This window comes from Haliaeetus albicilla, chromosome 1 (assembly GCF_947461875.1).
Source record: "Haliaeetus albicilla chromosome 1, bHalAlb1.1, whole genome shotgun sequence".
NCBI classification, from domain to species: Eukaryota; Metazoa; Chordata; class Aves; order Accipitriformes; family Accipitridae; genus Haliaeetus; species Haliaeetus albicilla.
The window spans coordinates 5586993-5604769 of NC_091483.1; the positions used below are offsets into that span (position 1 = coordinate 5586993).

Consider the following 17777-nt stretch of genomic DNA (forward strand, 5'->3'; position numbering starts at 1 on the left):
AGACCAGGGTTTCCAGGCACAAAACAGCGACTGGATTTGTAGTTGTGTTTTTAACAGGATTTCAGCAGTGAAGATGGGTTGTAAAAGATAGCACAGAGAAGTCCATGTTTCCTTAGGCTGTTATGACATTCATTTATAATCTTTTATCCCATCCCCCCAAACAAGTGGAAGTAGGAACACAACTTAAATAATCAAGTTTTGATTAAATATTTTTTTTCAATTAGCTTGATTACTGAAGCACATTTCACGAATAATTAAATGTGGGGAAGCAAATTTACTAAATAGCAATAATGTATCAGATAGGAAGAATTTATTTACAACTAATTTAGGGTCAGACTGCAATTCTCAATGATAATGGCGAGCAGTAACATTGACATTGCAGTACACTGACTGCAACACTATTTCTTCTGTGAGTATATATTCCATGTACTTCACATGTGAGAAGCTTACAAAGTGGCCTCAGCAGGGAGCAGGTGCGAGATAATGAAGTTTTTGCTTGAGGTAAGGAACCTGCAACTAAATCTTGAAAAAGGCCAGAACTGAATATCTGCTAGGCTTTCCTAACTTTAACGCATGCCACCAGTGAAGGCAACTGGCAAATTCTCTTTTTTCCCCTCCTGAGCCCTGACAAGCAAGTGGTTTACAGAAACCCCATCCATTACTCAGGCTGGAGTTAGCAATTTCAGCAAGTGTATTACAAATAAATATTAAGCTCATATACCAAAAATGTTTGCACTTCCATGAAGCAATACCACATAGATGGTTAAATTAGAAAATGCCCAAGTGACATTGCATTAGGATAAAGAGTTTGCAGAGAGATTGTCAAGGGAATCTTCAGATGGATTTTTTTTTTTTTAATGGTTTCTACTGAATACTCTGTGGCTCAGAGAGATATTTTCACTTTCTAATTTATGAAACCTAAAGATGAGTCATGTCTGGCAGAGATGATTTAGTAGGATGCAGAGAAGGGATAAATTCCACCAAGACAGACAGAAATCAAACCAACTTTCTTTTGAGTTTTAATGAGGGTTACAAGAATCCCAGCCAGATCTTTCCAGGATCCAGCTAATGCAGAAGGCTGCTCAAGCCCAGAGTTTGGGGCACTTATTCTTTGCATAAACACTCCAAGGCAAAGCTCATTAAAGTTATCTGAAAAAGTCTCAGCAAACAGGATTTGAAATAAACCTAAATAGTGCAACTCTTTTGAAAGGTATCAATCTAGCTCCTCTCTGAAGGGTTTCATTCTTTTGGAGACTTAGAACAATAACAAGGAGCTTCAGATGTATTTACAAATAAGAAATATACCTACAGTTTGGGACAGAAAATGAGACATTACTGTGCTCTTGGAGTTTTCCTTTACTATTTTGTACAAGAAAAGCAATGAAACATTCAACCAAAAGATTTTTTTCTCCCTTGCCACACCAAAGCTAGATGTTCGAGCAGTGTTATGTTATCATCATCATCAATGTTATTTACTTTGTGGTTTGACAAACAAGATCAAAAATCAGTTATTTACTAAATCCCAATTAGGACAGAACTCCTAGAAGTCATAGCATCAGCAATTCCATGTCAGTGGTGAAAATAAAACAGCAAAACCAACTACAATCAGTAGAAATAAGCAAGGGAAAAAAAAAAAAAATCTAAAACTTCAAACAATCAAAAATGTAAAAAAAGTTTTACAAAACTTTTTTGTGCCTAATCTAATTTTGATAGTAAAATAAGACTTTTTGCAAGACTAAGATTCTTATCACTGTGCTGTGACAGCATGTATGGCTCTATTAACTGTAGTTAGATCTCAAAACAAGAAAGTACATTACTACTCAAGTAAGTACGTTGCTACTCAAGACATATCTTCAAAGCCAGGAATTTAATGCCAGAGAGCATCAGACAAGAAGAATACCATGTCCTTAATCTGAATATAACACTATCCAGCTACATAAATGTGATAGAAAATTCTCTGGTTCTGACCAGCATTGTAGCAACCCCATCCCTTGTGGAAAAAATATTTAGGTTTTCTGCAGGTGTACAGCATTCCACTACTTCAACAGAAAAAAACAAAGTCAACCTAAGGCTTTTTTTTTTAATTTATTTACTTCTTAAACCATTTCGAACAGCATCATTTCCTTTTCTCTCTTCCTAAACCTCCCCAATTCTTTACAACCTTTTTGCAGTGCTTTGAGGTGCTTTCAAAGTTGGTTTGGTTTTTTTAAATGTTTGCTTCATTGAGTTACATAACTATAAAAAAATCTATGGCATTTCAAGGAGTTCAACATTTCAGTCATTTTCAGCATTTTTTTAATTCTACTTCTCATTAGTTACTTAGCTTAATTGTGCTTTAGAATAACTTTATCCATTCCCAGAACACAGCTGTAAAATCCCCCTTCCTCTTTGTTCACTTCACCAATGATGCACCATATTCCCTTTCTTTGCCCCAGTCCCTTTTTTTTTAATACCTTCCCATCAAACATTAACCAACTTCACATGCACTGCTGTCTTTGACATACTCGGTAGAGAAAGACAGGTTAACTGGCATTAAAATCAACCTGCATTAAGTGACCTTCTTTCTTTTGAAACAGGGCTTTGGTATGAAAGCTGTGATGTGCCAGTCACGTGCCAATGTATTTTTCTAAGGCACACTCATGGGCACATCATCTGCTATCATGAGCAAACAAGGAGCATGAGGTGGAGCAAGCAAATGGGATGAAAAGAGCAAATCCCTTGCTTTGCTTCAAAATGTAAACCATGAAAATTTATAATTTAAAAAAAAAAAAAAAAAATCACATTCATAACATACAGTTCCCAAACTGATATACTCTTCAGCAGCAAAAAGGAGGTTTCTCATAAGAAAAGTTAGGGAACTCAGTTGGACTTTAAATTTAAGGAGGATTTTCCACCTCCAAATGTCAGGCTCAAAACTAAGTGGGTTCAGTCCGTGTTCTCTGACCGTTGCCCTTCATTCAGTCTCCTGAGGAATGCTCTGACATATTTAAAGCATGCTTTTACAAATTGTTCTATATATCACATCTTCAGCATCCACAAGGTCTTCCAGTATCTGTTTTCTAGTTCGTCTCCTTTACTCCCCTGCTTCACAGACGATAAAGAACAGTCATAAACGTTTAACAGCCAAGATAAGCTAATAAATACAGCCCTAAATATTATCACCCCTACAAATAAGAGCGAGAGAGTAATTTCTCCTAAAAAAAACCACAAAAAAACCCCAACTCTTTAAACCAGAGAGCTTTTTATTAAGCCAGCAAGTGACAGCACAAAAGGCACCTCAGTCGAACACCAAAGCAAAAATCAGTGCGTCAGGCTTTGAGAAGAACCAGCAAGACCCACTTGCTCAGCTGAGTAGGCAGTTAATTGGATTTACTTGCCAGTTCGGTGCATGTTTTTCTCATTATCTGTTCACCTCGAAAAGCTAATGGATAACCCTTAACACTGCCACCCCCTTTCCTGCAGTGCCCTTCCTATTTTCTGCTCTAGCCCCATTGCAGCTCTGCAGCCACCAACCCCTTCCGAGACACAATGTCAAGTTAACGCTGAAACCAAAGTAGTTGTAGACCTTCCCGTGCACGCAATGGCAAAGATTCTTGTGAAGTATGACCCAAATGTTGGCCACATTCAAACAGTGGAAAAGCTTGCAGAAAATGAAACCTAATATGAGGCCCCCACCACCTCAAGATATTCCCATGTCTGTCCTGGTCACAGCTGAACACAGTGAGTTAAGATTTTTCTGTAGCCTGAACCGAGAAGGTCAGATATCCCTAGAGAGGTGGTTAAATTGAAGATCTCTACCAAGGATCAGCTTGTTACTTATATCCAGTGTCTTAATTCACAAGATGCTTCTCATTTCCTATTCTTCCTTCTTTTACCTCCTGGTTACACGCATGAACTTGGCTGGGCTAACTCTTCCTTTCCCCTTCTTCTCGCAGGGTGTTTTAATTCAGTCTCCCACTGTTTTCTTTTCATAGTTCCACCATAAAGAACTTGCACATACCATTCCTGCATTTTTTTTTTTTTTCTGAAAAATCTCTTTAGATTTATACCCACATCACCACATAGTATCTAGAGACACAGGCATACCATGCACAAAACGTTTTTTGTCTGCAAAGGCAACAAAATAAGATATCTTTGCAACTGACTGATGAAGCCATATTTGAAGCTAAAATAAAGAAACATAGCAGAAAAAGGGAAAAGATAAACTTGTTTAAACTCCTCTTCTTACTTCAGTCAAACATCCCTAAGCAGCTTTAACCTGAGATGAAATGTGGCATATGAATTTCAGGAAGATTAGCTTCTTTTGCGGGAATTTGGTTGTCAAGAGTGAAATCAGACTTCTGATTGAAAGGTAACTTTGAACTCAACTCAGGAGAAGCTACAGACAGTCCATAATAAGGCACTTTATTATTCTAACTTTGAAAAAGGCGTGATCACATGTTGCAGAAATAGGCAAATTCTTTGAAAGTGTCATGGGATGCTTTTAATTTTGAAGGCCACTTAAATGCATTTACATTTTTAAATTCTCACCGTAACTAAAGGGTTATTGTTCATTTCCAGTCTGTTAGATCTAGATTCTGCATGTCCCGCAAGTGCCATACTTCGAACATTTTGTTCTTGTTTCCTGCTCTCACTCATCACAAAACCAGATGAGAATCACACGTTATTGCTGTAGAATATTAAAAGTAAATGCAGAGAGGGGTTAATTTATACCTTCCACAAGAGATTTGGGAGTGTTATTATGAAACATCTGGAGTGTTAATAATATTTTTCTTTTTATTTGCTTTGTTTCTCTGAGCATAGCTGTAGAAAGAATAAAAAATAACCTTGGGCATTGTAAGAAATACGCTGCAATCCAAAAATAATTCATAATGCAGTTCTACTAAGGGGCCTGTGAACAGAGCATCTCAGCATATTTCAGGAACGGGAAGAAGAAAGCAAGCGACCTCCCACTACAAAAATGTCAATACCCCTTGAGCCATAATTAGCAGGCTACTGCCTACAGGGACAGGCGTGTCCTTCTCCAACAGGACGAGGGATACGATCATTCTACCAAATTAAAAAGGGAATTCTGTTATTAACCAGGTATGTCAGAATTTGTCTTAGTGGTCAAAACCATACCAAATCAAATGAAAAAAAAAAAGGGGGGGGAGAGCTGGGCCTTATGATTCTTTGCACAGGAGCGCATTAACCTGCCAGGACAACATAAAGAACCATTTTACCACATTAAGGGAATGTTAGAGTGAAGCACAAGAGGGTCACCGGACACTCGTCCCTGTAGGGAGGACCATGGGGTTGCCGTCCCAGCGGCATCCCGGCCAGAGCTGCCTGGGCAGGCAGCGTAATGGCAGGACGTAGTCATTAGCTTTGGTCCGAGGAGATGGTAGTACCTCTTCTTTATTTAGAAAAATATTTACATCCCGCGCACGTTCGGCATCGTAAACACTTCTGTTTTCTTCCTGCCACGGCACACATTAAGGTTCAATACAACCGGCGTACATTTGTTTTGAAAGATAGCGCGCTACAAAAGTGCCTGCATCTACAGCACAATCGCCCCTTCCCCTAAAGATAATTCCTTTTGCAACTAGAAATCCTGTAAGCACTGATAACATGATATTATAATACAAACATAAAAGTTGAAGCCACTTTTATCTTCCAACTCCAGGTGTATGATTAAATCCACTCCAACCTTGCTCAGGCTCTTGAATCTTTTTTCCCCTTTGTAAATCATTCTTTTTTCATTCCTCCCACATGGCTACCCCAGCCGCAAAGAGCTGGTGTAGGAAAATATTATCCCATGGAAGCTCAAGCCTTCAGCAGCATATTTAGAAAATAATTAGCTTGAAACTCAGAGCATGAAGAAAGCATTTCAAGGATAACACATCTCCTTCCTTTCTTTCTTACACTGAGCTGATACTCCACACCATGCGTTTTGGTACTTTATCAGAATTACTTCCCAGCAAGTTAGGTGATGGCAGAAACAGTAACAAATGACTGTGTGTCAACAAGAGGGTTATTGGGTAAAGAGAAAAAGAATCTGTTACCTTCAAGCACACACCATACAATAATTTATTAAAGTGTCAGGAGCAAGCCTTTAAGGTAAAAACGAGCTGACGCAGAATTCTCTGATTTTCGAAAATGAATCCTTAATAGAAGTAAATGGACGAGAACAAAATTTCCTTGCTGTGTTCGCCATTCAAAATTAATTGGAAAGTGGCTGATTTGAGAATATTATATCCTCTAGTGAACTGAAAACGCTGTATTTTTTTCCTCTGAAACCAAGAGTGGAGAATTAAATTAACTCTGAGGTTTGTTTGCTCGGAGTAGGCCACCAAAATGGATTAATTAATCATCATTTATGAATATTCTATAACATAGAGCAGTCAGCTCTTCATAAAACTGCTAGAATAGCAACATGACAGTAGAACAGTTATAAAAACAAATGATAAATTTCCTGCATCTCCAATCTATATCAACTTGCCTGACATGTCTTTCTTTGCAGTTTGAAAGAAAGTATCCTGATGAAAACTCTTATTCAGTGCTTATAAGGGGGGTCAGTTTAAACAGGATGATTTACAGTTGTTCTACAACTCTGTGCTCTGCAGGGTCCTGGGCAGTAATTTCCAGAGGGAATGTCAATATTGCTCTGAGAGACTTTACCTTCCTCTACCTGGAGACTATGAAGTGCCACATTAATGATAATAGACATAATTCATTCCATCATTCGAAACACAGTTAGAACCAGATCTTATTTAAGCATATCTATAAAGTGAAATGTCAAAGAAACAGTCATTTATGGACTCTTATCCATTGTCTTAATAATCATTTTGACCATTATTTGCCATTAACAGATATGTGAGCACATTTCTCCCAAATTTCAGCCAGCTCAGAGGATTATGTTTTAACTCATTAATTGGAAGGGTCAATAGAGAGAAAAATGACTGAAGATCCAGTTTAAAAAAAAAAAAAAAAACAAAAAAAAAACCAGCACTGCCACAGGGTCAGGCTACTATTGAATTTACTGAAGTCCTATTGAAGCGAATAGGGCAGCTTGCATCTTTGGCTGCTGTACTGAACTGTGATCTGTGAAATATCATGCTTCCTCTATGGGTATTAACATCAATGGCCCCCCACGCGATACGTTCTGCACCTGCAGTGCTAAAGCAAATGTTTTGTTTCTTAAGGTGCCCAGTCTGCCAACCTTAAAGTCCACATTTACTTCAGGACTAGTTTCATCCTGCCTACAAATATTGTCTTCTCTAGAACCTGCCAGAGTAGCCAGGGGACATCTCCAAGCTGTGAGATGACAAAATTTAATCCCAGGTCATTGCAGGTGAGAGAAATTTGACGGAGCATTCCCAGGTGATCCGCAGCGCGTACGCAGAGAAACTCGAGTCAAGCACACAGCTTGGCTCAAATGCAGCATTCATAAATATTCATTACCACTGTTATTAGCTGTTTGGCAGCATGGCCACTGCTGGCTCCCCTGGTTGAATGCCGTCTAGTTGTTTACACAGATTCCTGAGTGGCAGAGTCTCCTCCTCTTCTCCAGGAATCGCAGGGATGCAGGTACTACATGTGTAGAGCAAACTCTCCCAGTTACATCGCCTCGTATCCTCTGCGGTCTACCTACCTGAGGTTTAATATTTCTTCAAACATAAGCATCATATTTAGATTTCTTCAAAGTAATGAGAGCGCTGTTAATTTCCATTAAAATAAAAGTCAAACCAGAAGAATTTTTCTGACTGTTTTCCACTCACACAAGTAAGAGGCCCCATAAGATATTTTGGAAATTCTGGAAAAGTAATTAGTTTTGATGCAAAGATATTTAATCTATGCTAAAAAGTGATCCCTCCTGGATTATCTGCAATATCTACATGCTACTAAAACACGTCATTATTTAATTAGACATCAGGCATTTATGAACTAGCGTGCACAAATAAGAGAGCAAAGCTGACCCTTCCCTAGAAATAAGGCCAAGCAGTGGGAAAACTTTGTGAGGGGAGAAGCAGCAAATCCTGCAGGCTGGTTGATGGGCATGGCTCCAGCCTGAGCACCCAGCTATCACCCGTCTCGTCCCCATACACATGTGCAATGGGGAGCAAAATATTTCAACCCACATCCAACGCAGCACTTCATTTAACCAGTGGGTTTTCACGTCGCTCACGGCTCTCGCCTGGATGCCCCTTGTCCCCTATAGCCCTGCTCCGTGTTGCAAAGCAGAGTTTGTGACCTATCTGGCCGTGCACGGTCCCTCTCACCTGGGCAATGTCAGCTAAGAAATAAAACAGCTCCTGCTCAAACAGCTGTCCACGGGGGCTGCTGAAGACAAATCAAGGTACATAAGCTGATGGCAGTTGCTTTCTTAAGCTGCGACATTCAACCCTTAAATGTGGGGCTTTGCTCTGTCCCCAGCCCGTGCCAGCCCACTCTCCTGCATGAAGAACAGGACTGACCCATAGCTCTTACCCCACCTCCTCGCGGCTGCTGGGCAGCACTAATTAGCACCAGCCCCGTGATCCCCATGGAGAGGTTTAGATCCAGCATTTGCCTGGAGCTGCAATTCAGCAAAATGATGCAGTGCCAAGGATCAGGCAGTCTGCTGCACAGGACATACTGGTCCTAAAAAGGAAAGAGCCGTAAGATTTCCTGTAAGTGCCCAGTGTCCCCCCTCTTCCAGTTGGTGTATCTGTTCCTTCTTGGAGCTTAGAAACTATATTTTAGGGTAACATATTTCCATAGAACCGTTTAGGTTGGAAATGACCCTTAAGAGCATTGAGTCCAACCATAAACCTAACGCTGCCAAGTCCACCACTAAACCATGTCCCCAAGTGCCACATCTACACGTCTTCTAAATACCTCCAGGGATGGTGACTCAACCACTTCCCTGGGCAGCCTGTTCCAATGCTTGGCAACCCTTCCAGCGAAAAAATATTTCCTAATACTCAACCTAAACCTCCCCTGGTGCAACTTGAGACTGTTTCCTCTATCACTTGTTAACTGGGAAAAGAGACCAACCCCCACCTCACTACAACCCCCTTTCAGGTAGTCGTAGAGAGTGATAAGGTCTCCCCTCAGCCTCCTTTTCTCCAGGCTAAACAACCCCAGTTTCCCTCAGCTGCTCCTCATAAGACTTGTGCTCCAGGCCCTTCACCAGCTTCGTTGCTCTTCTTCAGACACGCTCCAGCACCTCAATGTCTTTCTTGTGGTGAGGGGCCCAAAACTGAACACTGCTGTCATTATTTCACTCCCACAGACCCAAAAGCAAAACTTTTACTTTACCTACATATACATGGGAAGCACAGCATATTATTTAGAATTATTTTTGCATTTTTCCATGCTGTGATAAATACAAGGCTTGTAAGACGGCACTGTCTACAGCATACCACTCAAAGGTGCTGCAGAGGATCTTGGACTAATGCTGGCCCATGGCGGTCATTCACCCATCAGCTCAGGCCAGCCCTCCTACTACAACAGCAGTACTGTCAGAACAATATTTGCGACATTAAGAACAGTAAGGGAGAACTATCATTATTTCAGTGCAGTAACAGAGAAAGCTTCACAATTTCCTATAGATGCAGCCAGAGCGGGATGTAATTTGGTATCGTAAACCGATGCCAAGAAATACTCACATTATTCATTGGCAGAAAATTATTGAAGCTGAACTGATTTTTATCTGCAGAGGATTATGACTAAAGAGGTTGACAGCCTCGACCCATATTTTGTAGTGGCTTGATAGAAGTTAACAAGGAGCATGCAACATATATCATCAAGGAAATGGGTTATTGATAGCTATCTCCGTATACAAACTCCTTTGATCATCTTTGAAAACTGAACACCAAAACCATCTGAGACTTCTCAGAGCTGTTTCTTTGATGATACATTTATTATTCTGTCAGAAATGGTTGGTGTACAAATCTGACTTAAGACAATAGTACACAAATCCGTTTTCGTCTTGTTCATTTGTGTAATTTGAAGTTAGGTTTATTCTTGAGTCTGAACTGAATAGATTTTTTTTTTAGAGGAAGTTTATAGTCTAAAGACATCTTTTCAATGAGAAAACACAGATGGCAATGAAACAAATTCCTATATCATGAATTTGGCTTAAAAATGAAAATATTTGCTTATAACAGGAGGATTGAATTGCTCTAGACTTCTACAAAGACTTCATGGGGCCCACAGATGTAACCGGTAGCACTGCATTTGCACAGAATTCATTAAACTTTGGCCACAATTAGATGTACTGATGATCACTTATACAAGTGTGACAAATGAACAGACATAAAAAGATCCATTTAGTTTTTCCACTCTAATGCAGTTATGCACTGATTGCATAAAGTCATCAACAGCAGCAGTTATTTTTTCACAGGCTCTGAAAGCATGCCCTAATAGTAAAAAAAAACCCAAACAAACAAAAAAAAAAACAAACCACAAACGCTTCCTTTTTTTTTAATTGCAGGCTTTAAAAAAAAAAAAAACAACAAACAAACCAAGAACCTAATGGAGTGGAACCTCCTAAGTAGCTTTCTTCGTCTAGGACCCCACGTGTCAGGGGTATCAAAGATGTATACAACATGGGAAACAGTTGCTGCATTGGAATGTGGTCATGATTTAGCCTTTATTTTAGAAGTGAGACTTGGGTAGATATTAGAAAATAAAAATAAAGAACAAACATAGCAACTTTATTCTCATAGGGAAAGGAACAACGCACAGGATTTTTCTGTCAATAATAAAGAATTCATTTAATCATACCAACTAAATAATGGAAAAGTAGAAAGCGTTCCCGGGTAAATGAGAAACCATTTTGCTCTTCAAATAGGGCATGTTAAAACAACATAGATACACTACAGCATTTGTATAGCTGTCCCAAGGCCACGTACCACCATTGATTGACAGCAGCTTCCCCTCCCATGGCTGGGAGCACTTTGGGTGGAATACAGACACTGTAATGAATATGGGCATGGGAAATAAAATGCCATTCGACATTTTTGTTTCCCCTTCAATCTAAGACAAAAATGTTTCTTTCCAAACACTGCCTTTGTTGCTTTCTTTAGAGATATCATGTTTGGAAAATATTTGATTATCCTGTCAAGAATGCTAAAATATAAAAAGATGTGCAGAGTGGAAATAGAGTAAAAGTAAAAAAAGCGATTTTCAAGCATATAAATGATTTTGCTACAGTAGCAGAAGGGTCATGAATATGAATAGTGCTGAATTCTAGAGAAACAATTTGTCATTATTAAAATTAGTGCTTTGTCAACACAAAAATCTCACTCCCAGCTTCCTTTTTGTGCTACTGCACAAACAGCTGCATTAAGGGCCCAAGTGTTCTGGGATTCATTATCAGTGAATGGGGCTCTGGCTCATAAGGTACAAGAAAAGTCTGTAATCCATAATAGGAGGCTGTCAGGATGTGAAATATATTAAACACTTGAAACTGAAAGAGGTATTTCTGTGGTCAGCCTAGCATAGAGCTACTTGGTATTAGTAAATGGACACTTGACAGTTTTGCATTTCTCAGCCATGACATCCCATTTACACATTCAGAAATACAGCATACTGCCATCTAGATCCAATTATGAGAGTTTGCTCTTGGAGCAACTGTACAGCATTTTCTGAGCACAATGGAAAAAGATGGAATAGCAAAATTCGTTTTTTCTGGGAAACACTCATGCAAGAGAGGAGCAGAGAAGAGCAGTAAATACGCTACCACATTTCTACAAGAACAGGATGCCTGCACCATATATTTCCCGACATGTCTTTGTTCTGCACAGGGTTGAGCTATACCCCTGGTTTCTTTTGCATGCATTAACTCCTCCCTTCTTGCAAATTGTGTTCAAGAGGCGCAGAAGCAAGAAAAAAAAACCTGCTAAAGACAGTGAAGTTCTTCTTAGAGGAACAGGATTTGCACGTGAGACCTATCTTTGTTGCTGGGCTTTCCAGCAACGGGGCAGGGCCAAAGGACGAGCAGAAGGAAAGGACCTGAAAGGGAACATTGATCCTATTTAATTATGGAATGGCTGAGAGGGTGAGGTGGAGCACATTTATACATAACTTTTGTAACTGATTTTTTCACTGCAAGGGCTAGATGGATGGATAGGCATATTTTGAAATATCAACATGAAGGCATCAGCCAATATTTGATTCCCAGTACTGGATAGCCATCCTTGAGACTGGCCAGGTACGCCAGTGAGATTGGTTGGGTTACGCTTCAGCTGGAAGCTGGAGCATTCTACAGTCCTTTTTCCAGGAATTTCTGTTCTAGCATGTAGGCGTATTTTATTCTCAAGGAGAAACCAGCAGCTCTGTGCTAATTTTGTAATTGTTTTAATTCACTAGGATAGACGGCAAGGACGTTGGTGGCTATGGAGCACGGGCTCCTGGGGAACACAGAGGAAGCAGCCTTATTTAATATCAGCTCCTGTACAAACCAACACAACTGCAGATTTCGCACAGGCTGGAGGGATTCACACCAGCTGAGGGTAGGACTTACCCTCAGTCATCCAAAGGCGCAGCTTTGAAGTGAAACATCAAACACTCCTGCACTCAAAGCTGCATGTATAGAATAAACTAAATCCTGCAGTAAACAAATGCGCACGCACAAAGGATAGAGTTTTAAAAGCAAATATGTCCTGGGTTTGGAAGTCACTTTTACCCTTTGACCTTCAGGATATTTGCAATCCTGGCAGTCACATACAGTAAGGAATTTAAGCCTCTGAAAGTATAGCTAAGTGGCTGATGGGATCTTCATAGCTACCTGGCCATTGCTAGCATGATGCGGGTCACCCAGCCAGTCTGAACATCCTACCATAGTTCAAGACTTTTTGCAAACTTCTCTTTAAAGCTATGACCACACTGCAGGATCTGCAGTGGTTTGCAGTTCTCAGGGATGATCCTCCCAAAAAAAGACAAATATGAATTCCAGTCTTAGAGCAGACTAGCCTCCTAGTGCGCTCCAGAGACAGGTAGCTAACCTTCCTCCAAAAATGAGTGCTTTTAGCTCAGACTGTACTGAGTTTGGCACTTACAGGAGGAAATAAACCTCTATATTCTGCATTAATAGGTACATAGGCTGTGCACCTGGAGAAAGCGCACTAACTCTGAGTAGACAATGCAGTTTTGGGGCACCGCAAGCAGATCTAGCATGGTTTATATGCTGATAATTTTGAAACAAGCCCTTTTTTTTCCCCTCTACTAGCTAATCTAGATTTCATTTTTTGTATACAACACAAGCACGCATATACAAACATTACATATAAAGAATATGCTGTATATCTATAATTTCTGGACATAACGGATTTTAAAAAGCCCCGGAAACAAGAACCAGAGAGTAAAATGGTGTGGTGGTCCTGTTACTAGTTTACAATCAATCTCATATCATAGGCGTGACTAGTTCAGGTTTGTTAATATGTCACTAACCAAATATTATGGTTTAGGAGCAGAGGAGCTGGTAAATAGCCAGATGTAGGATATAGCTTCTGTTGGATTCTGTCAGGTGGAGGAAGTGTAAAATACCCTTTCTTCCCCCTTGCCCACACAGCCTAATGGAAATAATATGATTTATCATATTAACTGCACAGGTGGTCTGAGAAATTTAGGATCACTGTTCTCCCACCTCTTTCTTTTGAGCAGAGAAATTGCAGACCATTGTGGACACCTCTAAAATGTTAATACAGAGCAGACAAAAACGAGGAGAAAAAAGCCCATTACGATAGTAAAATCAGAATTTCCACAGCCTGTGGGCCACAGCTCTCCATTCATTCCCGCTTAATATAGATATAAATAAGATGCTCCTGGAAGTGCTGTGTGGGTCACCCTAGGGAGGGCAGACCAGCCCAGCAGCAGGCTCCCCTGCGGGAGATTAATTCTTTGCAAATCACACCATCCCTCTGTGCCGCAGTTTTGTCGCCAGCAAAATGTAAATCTCAGAATTCTCTTTTTTGTGCAAGTCTTTGAAAGCCACAGCTAAAATCTGCGGATGTTTCTTACAATAAAATCAGGGGTTAAAAACTAATTAAAATAGTGTTTCTGTAACAAAAGGACCCCAACTGCAGAAAAGGGAAAGCGATTTTGAAAAAAATGTATTACAGGGTATGAGAGGGAGGCAGCGACTGAGATCTGGATCAGAGGGTGGATGGCGGAAAGAGAGAAGAAAGAAAAAAGAAAGTTTTCCTACCCACACCTTCAGCATTCTTTCCCCTTCGCACCTCTCAAAGCATGAGCGATCACAGTGACGGAGGCAGAGGGAGAGATAAATTGCCAAAGCTAATAAGACACTGCACCAGTACAAACCACAGCATCATTTGAACACTGCTGCCCCGCAGAGCGTCTGTGTTCTGGCACCAACGGGGGAACACGACCAGTGCCAAAGTAACACACAACCGACCTCCTTTCCCGTAGCACGTTGGCTGTAGTTTGTAATCTGACAGCAAGGGATTTTACTCAGTGCCTCTCCGCACATTTGTGCGACACACATTGCTTATGCTAGTTTAACCTTAAGAGTAATGCAATGCAGCCAGAGCCCTTTCCCCAGCCTCAGGAATTTGAAACAATTTATTGCCTTTGTACCGCACCGTTGCGCAGAGCGGCATCTCGCCTCCCTCATAAAAGCATTATCCCTACCTTGATGAAGTGCTGCCTGCTGGTTAGCATCAGTCTGTGTGCTGTAGCTTACTTTTTGTCAGAGAAAGTATGAAAAAAAAGCTCCTTCTATTCACCAATTTTGCTCAGAGCACTACAGGAGGGGACAGCCCTTGGTTTTCACTGGTTCCCTTACTCTGGCCCTCGAGGCTGGTTCTAAAGCCTTTTTGGGTCCACCAAAGCAGCACGGCAAAGCAGTGCGACAGCGTTGTGTATCCCAGCACCAGCCTCAAGACACGCAGCAGCATTATGCTAGCTCAGCACATTTCTAGGCTATTGCATTTTCTATGGATTTACGCATCGGCATGAAAACAAACTTTTGTGTCCATCCACGCTGTAAACACAAACAGTTAATACCCATCTCCTTGTGTCTCAACTGATTTGGAGACAGATGGCAAAGAATTAGATATGGTTTTATCCCATGTACAATGCATCATATTTGGGGGTTTTTCCACTTCAAACAAGATCAATGGAGCAAAAGAAGTCAAGAGAGACGTCCAAGATCTTTTGACTCCATAAACAGTGATCAATTGGATCTTAGGGATTGGACTGCAGCCTAATAAAACTCTTAAAGTAAGCTAATATCCATCTCCTGTAAGTACCTTTTTACATTAAAAAAAAAAACCTCATTCAAATTCAAGTGCAAAAAAAGCAAAAAAAGCAAGTAGATTTACTTGCATACTTCATTTGCTGCAATAATTTTAAATTTCATTGACAGACCCTTTACCACTTATCAAAAAAACCACTTCAGAAACAAGATGATATTCTCTATCAATATTTCCTATAAGTGTTTTCCTTTTCATCATTTTAAAATAGTTTGCAGGAAGCACTTGTCACATTTTGAGGAGTTGAACTCTAAACTAAAAAGGCTATGTTTGTCTTGGGGTATTTGGGGGTGGGGGAGAAGGTCAGGAGACTGGAAACCCAAAGAAGATGATTCATTACCTCGCTTATAAGTTTCTAGGGTACTACATATGGACAAAGTTCAGGGCAATTTTAGTGTTCACTCCAGTTACATCAAACACTTTCAGTCATAAAATACATAGGTACTGGAACCCCCAAAGTCAAGCTGACAGAATAAAGATCTTGTACAGTTGCCAATCCTTGCTCAACAGAGGCTCAGAACAGAATAAAAGTGAAGAATAAATTACCTTTTGTAGAATGAAGTGGGCACAGTGCAAACACACTGCAGATGGGCCATAAGGGACACTTTCTCCGAAGCTCCATCCATCTTCACCTTATAGAAGTACTAAAAGCCTTATCAATAATTTAACAAACTAATGGACATGTTTTTAAACATTGTGGGCTGATGCTTAAAGAAGCACCACGTTGGCAGAGCAAGACGGTGAAAGTGGAAAGCTTGTGGCTTTTTATTCTGTGGCTATGTTGAAAGTCAGGACAGCATGGTGTGCTACAGACACGGTATTTTTGTCTGCAGCACTTTCTTCTGCTAGAGCTCAAGCCTGAGACCGCAAAGCAGCAACGTTCTGAAGGGCAAACTTCATCTTCAGGTGGTAGCAGTGGTTTGTTTTGGCAAGATCTGCACAGTCAGCAGGACTGAGCCACGGAGATCAGTGATAACAACCTTCCCGAGACACCAGGGCATTTCACAGCTGTTCGAGGCGTGAAGGTCCCAAGTTCTGAGACTCAGCACTTCCCACCACTTTATCTGCTGGGGAACCTTCTTGCCACCCAGCTGAAACACATTTTTCCAGGGCTCTAACTCAGGGCCCAGAATGCCAACACAGCCTACCTGGTTTCCCACCCGTAACCTACCCCCGGCAAGGACAGCATATACCTTTACATCTCCAGCGTATCTAACATGCACTTCAGGCTTCAACATACTGCAGCCTAAACATTGTCCCCCCTGTCTGGGTTGTGCCTGGCATCACTCAAACTGCATCCAGCTTCCCTTGAGACACGGGGGGGGGAAAGAAAAGCTTACTGACCTGAGCATGCACTCGGGGTGCTGGAGACCCAGATCTCCTGCTACAGCTCTCAAAGAAGGAAGGCGCACATGCTGCTTCTCCTACAGCCCCCTTCTCTGCTGCCTTTATAAGCTCACACCCAGCTCTGCTGTCCTTTCCCGTTCCTTATCATCCAAAAAGAGACTCACCTGGACATGGATCTCTAGCTGCAAAGCAAGCGATTTACCTGGGAATCAGGTGTCCTCACTGCTGATGACTACTCTCTTCAGAGTCAGGTCCTTCAGACCCCAAAATATGGGTCGCTTATACCCCAACCCCTGCCTGCAGACCTGCATCCTAGCTGGGTAATGCAGGTAATACAAGTGGCTGAGCAGGCGGGCTATTGCTCCTGCCAGTCTTCAGGCACCAAACCCTCCCAAGACTTTACGAACCAGCTACCCAACTGAAATCAGGCACAAAAAGGCCAGGAGACAGAGCGCTGAGCCTGGGTCCGTTTCCTCAACCCAGCCCAACCTGAAGGTGAATGGATCGCTGCCCGTGGTCTTCACAAAGCCGACGCTTTATTTCCCTTTTTCTGGAAATTTCCTGCATTATGGCAGGACAGCAAACTGCTAAACTTCCCACCACCATATCCTGGAGTTTGCTGTAATCAACATTATGCCTCTAATTTTTTCCTTCATGTCAAGGCCCCCTTGAAGCACGATATCATTAAGTGCACCGCCTGACATGCCATCCTGTTTAATTGCTGTGGTCACGTTAGTTAATTCGTACTTTTTGCAACCTGCCGCATGTTATTGATTGTCAACTTTGGAGACGGTGCTGAAAAAGAAGAAAAATATACACTGTTCAGTTACCACTAGTATGTTATATCTTGATAACAGTGTAATTAAATTCCACGGTCATTGCGCATCCTATCTTAGGCCGACATACTGAGTAAAACAGTCAAGTACCAATACTCAGTTTGATAAAATCTTCATAAAACTAAATAATGACAATCTACAGATAAACCAGGCCTTTGCAGCTGCAGAGCTGGGTTTAATCACCTCATGTAAAAAAAATACTGGGAAATATATTCTTCGCATTACTCTTACAAATTGTCTTTATCCCTCTGAAAGAAATTATGAGATCTGCAAAGCAGTGGCCATGTAAAGGGGAGAAGCAGTAAGGGTGATAAAAAGGCAGAAGTTATATTGGCTTTAAGGAGAAAAC

General features: G+C 41.0%; 1 protein-coding gene across 2 annotated transcripts in view; it reads left to right on the forward strand.

The window, feature by feature from the left end:
* NDST4 (N-deacetylase and N-sulfotransferase 4) overlaps positions 1–17777 on the forward strand; it is a 107729-nt gene that overhangs the window by 69180 nt on the left and 20772 nt on the right. The window lies entirely within an intron of this gene.